Source organism: Heterodontus francisci, unplaced genomic scaffold (assembly GCF_036365525.1).
Source record: "Heterodontus francisci isolate sHetFra1 unplaced genomic scaffold, sHetFra1.hap1 HAP1_SCAFFOLD_313, whole genome shotgun sequence".
In the NCBI taxonomy this organism is placed as follows: domain Eukaryota; kingdom Metazoa; phylum Chordata; class Chondrichthyes; order Heterodontiformes; family Heterodontidae; genus Heterodontus; species Heterodontus francisci.
In genome coordinates, this window is record NW_027141364.1 from 653,462 (window position 1) to 660,667 (window position 7,206).

Genomic DNA, 7,206 nt, shown 5'->3' on the forward strand with positions numbered 1-7,206 from the left:
CACAAACTTACACCAAGTAACAAAGACATACACTGACACCAAGTAACAAAGACATACACTTACACAAAGTAACAAAGACACACACATACACCAAGTAACACAGACATACACTGACACCAAGTAACAAAGACATACACTGATACCCAGGAACACAGACACACATTTGCACCAAGTAACACAGACACACACTTACACCAAGTAACAAAGACATACACTTACACCAAGTAACACAGACATGCACTGACACCAAGTAACAAAGACATACAATTACACCAAGTAACAAAGACATACACTTACACCAAGTAGCACAGATATACACTGATACCCAGTAACACAGACACACACTGACACCAAGTAACAAAGACATGCACTGACACCAAGTAACAAAGACAAACGCTTACACCAAGTAACAAAGACACACACTTACACCAAGTAACACAGACATGCACTCGCACCAAGTAACAAAGACATACACTGATACCAAGTCACAAAGACATACATTGATGCCCAGGAACACAGTCACACACTGACACCAAGAAACAAAGACATACACTGACACCAAGTAACAAAGACACACACTTACACCAAGTAACACAGACATACACTGACACCAAGTAACAAAGACATACACTTACACCAAGTAACAAAGACGGACAATTACACCAAGTAACAAAGACATACACTGACACCAAGTAACAAAAACATACACTTACACCAAGTAACAAAGACACACACTTGCACCAAGTAACAACGACATACACTTCCACCAAGTATTTTGACAGACACTGACACCAAGTAACAAAGACATACACTGATACCCAGTAACACAGACGCACACATACACCAAGTAACAAAGACATACACTGACACCAAGTCACAGAGACACACACTGACACCCAGTAACAAAGACATACACTGGCAACAAGTAACAAAGACATGCACTGACAGCCAGTAACACAGACACACACGGACACCAAGTAACAAAGACACATACTTACACCAAGTAACACAGACACACACTTACACCAAGTAACTAAGACAGACACTGGTACCCAGTAACACAGACACACACTTACAACAAGTAACAGAGACACACACTGACACCCAATAACACAGACACTCACTTACACCAAGTAACGCAGACATACACTGACACCAAGTAACAAAGACATACACTGTTACCCAGGGACACAAACACACACTTACACCAAGTAACACAGACACACACTTACACCAGGTAACGCAGACATACACTGACACCAAGTCACAAAGACATACACAGATACCAAGTAACACAGACACACACTGAAAGCCAGTAACAAAGACATACTCTGATACCAAGTCACAAAGACATACACTGATACCCAGTAGCACAGACACACACTGACACCCAGTTAGATACACACACTGACACCCAGTAACAAAGACAGACACTGATACCAAGTCACAAAGACATCCACTGATACCCTGTAACGCAGATACACAATGAAACCCAGTAACAAAGACATACACTGATACCAAGTCACAAAGACATACACTGATACCCAGTAACACAGACACACACTGACACCAAGTAACAAAGACATACACTGACACCAAGTAACAAAGACATACAATTACACCATGTAACAAAGACACACACTTACACGAAGTAACAAAGACATACACTGACACCAAGTAACAAAGACATGCACTGACACCCAGTAACACAGACACACACTGACACCATGTAACAAAGACATACACTGACACCCAGTAACAAAGACAGACACTGACACCCAGTAACACAGACAAACACGGACACCAAGTATCAAAGACACACAGTTACACCCAGTATCAAAGACATGCACTGACACCCAGTAACACAGACACACACGGACACCAAGTAACAAAGACTCACACTAACACCAAGTAACACAGACACACACTGACACCCAGTAAGACAAACGACCACACTGACACCCAGTAACACAGACACACACTGACCCCAAGTAACAAAGACATACACTGACACCCAGTAACACAGATACACACTGGGCGGCACAGTGGCGCAGTGGTTAGCACTGCAGCCTCACAGCTCCAGCGATCCGGGTTCGATTCTGGGTACTGCCTGTGCGGAGTTTGCAAGTTCTCCCTGTGTCTGCGTGGGTTTCCTCCGGGTGCTCCGGTTTCCTACCACATCCCAAAGACTTGCAGGTTGGTAGGTTAATTGGCCATTATAAATTGCCCCTAGTATAGGTAGGTGGTAGGGAAATATATAGGGGCCGGTGGGGATGTTATTGGAATATGGGATTCGTGTAGGATTAGTATAAATGTTTGGTTGATGGTCGGCACAGACTCGGTGGGCCGGAGGGCCTGTTTCAGTGCTGTATCTCCAAACTAAACTAAATACTGACACCTAGTGTCACAGACACACACTGACACCCAGTAACAAAGACATACACTGATGCACAGAAACACACTGACACCAAGTAACAAAGACATACACTAACACCAAGTCACAAAGACATACACTTACACCAAGTAACAAAGACATACACTGACACCCAGTAACAAAGACATCCACTGACAACAAGTCACAAGCGCATGCACTGACATCAAGTAACAAAGACATGAACTGACACCAAGTATCAAAGACATACACTGATACCCAGTATCACAGACACACACTGACACCCAGTAACAAAGACATACACTGATACCAAGTCACAAAGACTTACACTGATACCCAGTATCACAGACACACACTTCCACCAAGTAACAAAGACATACACTGACACCAAGTCACAAAGAGACACACTGACACCCAGTAACAAAGACATACACTGACACCAAGTCACAAAGACATACACTGATACCCAGGAACACATACACACACTGACACCCAGTAACAAAGACGTACACTGATACCAAGTGACAAAGACATACACTGATACCCAGTATCACAGTCACACACTTCCACCAAGTAACAAAGACATACACTGACACCAAGTCACAAAGAGACACACTGACACCCAGTAACAAAGACATATACTGACACCAAGTCACAAAGACTGATACCCAGGAACACAGACACACACTGACACCCAGTAACAAAGACAGACACTGATACCAAGTCACAAAGACATACACTGATACCCAGTAACGCATACACACAATGACACCCAGTAAGAAAGACATACACTGACACCAAGTCACAAAGACATACACTGATACCCAGTAACACAGACACACACTGACACCAAGTAACAAAGACATACACTGACACCAAGTCACAAAGACATACAATTACACCATGTAACAAAGACACACACTTACACCAAGTAACAAAGACATACACTGACACCAAGTCACAAAGACACACACTGATACCCAGTAACACAGACACACACTTACACCAAGTAACAAAGACATACACTGACACCAAGTAACAAAGACATACAATTACACCATGTAACAAAGACACACACTGATACCCAAAACACAGACACACACTGACACCCAGTTAGATACACACACTGACACCAAGTAACAAAGACATACATTGACACCAAGTATTTTGACGTGCACTGATACCCAGTAACAAAGACATACACTTACACAAAGTAACAAAGACATACACTGACATCCAGTAACACAGACAAACACGGACACCAAGTAACAAAGACACACAGTTACACCCAGTATCAAAGACATGCACTGACACCCAGTAACACAGACACACACGGACACCAAGTAACAAAGACTCACACTTACACCAAGTAACACAGACACCCACTGACACCCAGTAAGACAAACGACCACACTGACACCCAGTAACACAGATACACACTGGGCAGCACAGTGGCGCAGTGGTTAGCACTGCAGCCTCACAGCTCCAGCGACCCGGGTTCGATTCTGGGTACTGCCTGTGCGGAGTTTGCAAGTTCTCCCTGTGTCTGCGTGGGTTTCCTCCGGGTGCTCCGGTTTCCTCCCACATCCCAAAGACTTGCAGGTTGGTAGGTTACTTGGCCATTATAAATTGCCCCTAGCATAGGTAGGTGGTAGGGAAATATATAGGGGCCGGTGGGGATGTTATTGGAATATGGGATTCGTGTAGGATTAGTATAAATGTTTGGTTGATGGTCGGCACAGACTCGGTGGGCCGGAGGGCCTGTTTCAGTGCTGTATCTCGAAACTAAACTAAATACTGACACCTAGTGTCACAGACACACACTGACACCCAGTAACAAAGACATGCACAGAAAAACACTGACACCAAGTATTTTGACATGCACTGATACCCAGTAACAAAGACATACACTGACACCAAGTCACAAAGACATACACTGATACACAGAAACACACTGACACCAAGTAACAAAGACATACACTAACACCAAGTATTTTGACATGCACTGATACCCAGTAACAAAGACATACACTGACACAAAGTCACAAAGACATACACTGACACCCAGTAACAAAGACATCCACTGACAACAAGTCACAAGCACATGCACTGACACCAAGTAACAAAGACATAAACTGACACCAAGTAACAAAGTCATACACTTACACCAAGTAACAAAGATTTAAACTGACACCAAGTAACAAAGACATACACTGATACCCAGGAACACAGACACACACTGACACCCAGTAACAAAGACATACACTGATACCAAGTCACAAAGACATACACTGATACCCAGTATCACAGACACACACTTCCACCAAGTAACAAAGACATACACTGACACCAAGTCACAAAGACATACACTGATACCAGGAACACAGACACACACTGACACCCAGTAACAAAGACAGACACTGATACCAAGTCACAAAGACATGCACTGATACCCAGGAACACATACACACACTGACACCCAGTAACAAAGACATACACTGATACCAAGTCACAAAGACATACACTGATACCCAGTATCACAGACACACACTTCCACCAAGTAACAAAGACATACACTGACACCAAGTCACAAAGACATACACTGATACCCAGGAACACAGACACACACTGACACCCAGTAACAAAGACAGACACTGATACCAAGTCACAAAGACATGCACTGATACCCAGGAACACATACACACACTGACACCCAGTAACAAATACATACACTGATAGCAAGTCACAAAGACATACACTGATACCCAGTATCACAGACACACACTTCCACCAAGTAACAAAGACATACACTGACACCAAGTCACAAAGAGACACACTGACACCCAGTAACAAAGACATATACTGAAACCAAGTCACAAAGACTGATACCCAGGAACACAGACACACACTGACACCCAGTAACAAAGACAGACACTGATACCAAGTCACAAAGACATACACTGATACCCAGTAACGCATACACACAATGACACCCAGTAACAAAGACATACACTGATACCAAGTCACAAAGACATACACTGATACCCAGTAACACAGACACACACTGACACCAAGTAACAAAGACATACACTGACACCAAGTCACAAAGACATACAATTACACCATGTAACAAAGACACACACTTACACCAAGTAACAAAGACATACACTGACACCAAGTCACAAAGACACACACTGATACCCAGTAACACAGACACACACTTACACCAAGTAACAAAGACATACACTGACACCAAGTAACAAAGACATACAATTACACCATGTAACAAAGACACACACTGATACCCAGTAACACAGACACACACTGACACCCAGTTAGATACACACACTGACACCAAGTAACAAAGACATACATTGACACCAAGTATTTTGACGTGCACTGATACCCAGTAACAAAGACATACACTTACACAAAGTAACACAGACATACACTGACACCCAGTAACACAGACAAACACGGACACCAAGTAACAAAGACACACAGTTGCACCCAGTATCAAAGACATGCACTGACACCCAGTAACACAGACACACACGGACACCAAGTAACAAAGACTCACACTTACACCAAGTAACACAGACACCCACTGACACCCAGTCAGACAAACGACCACACTGACACCCAGTAACACAGATACACACCGGGCAGCACAGTGGCGCAGTGGTTAGCACTGCAGCCTCACAGCTCCAGCGACCCGGGTTCGATTCTGGGTACTGCCTGTGCGGAGTTTGCAAGTTCTCCCTGTGTCTGCGTGGGTTTCCTCCGGGTGCTCCGGTTTCCTCCCACATCCCAAAGACTTGCAGGTTGGTAGGTTAATTGGCCATTATAAATTGCCCCTAGCATAGGTAGGTGGTAGGGAAATATATAGGGGCCGGTGGGGATGTTATTGGAATATGGGATTCGTGTAGGATTAGTATAAATGTTTGGTTGATGGTCGGCACAGACTCGGTGGGCCGGAGGGCCTGTTTCAGTGCTGTATCTCGAAACTAAACTAAATACTGACACCTAGTGTCACAGACACACACTGACACCCAGTAACAAAGACATGCACAGAAAAACACTGACACCAAGTATTTTGACATGCACTGATACCCAGTGACAAAGACATACACTGACACCAAGTCACAAAGACATACACTGATACACAGAAACACACTGACACCAAGTAACAAAGACATACACTAACACCAAGTATTTTGACATGCACTGATACCCAGTAACAAAGACATACACTGACACAAAGTCACAAAGACATACACTGACACCCAGTAACAAAGACATCCACTGACAACAAGTCACAAGCACATGCACTGACACCAAGTAACAAAGACATAAACTGACACCAAGTAACAAAGTCATACACTTACACCAAGTAACAAAGATTTAAACTGACACCAAGTAACAAAGACATACACTGATACCCAGGAACACAGACACACACTGACACCCAGTAACAAAGACATACACTGATACCAAGTCACAAAGACATACACTGATACCCAGTATCACAGACACACACTTCCACCAAGTAACAAAGACATACACTGACACCAAGTCACAAAGACATACACTGATACCAGGAACACAGACACACACTGACACCCAGTAACAAAGACAGAAACTGATACCAAGTCACAAAGACATGCACTGATACCCAGGAACACATACACACACTGACACCCAGTAACAAAGACATACACTGATACCAAGTCACAAAGACATACACTGATACCCAGTATCACAGACACACACTTCCACCAAGTAACAAAGACATACACTGACACCAAGTCACA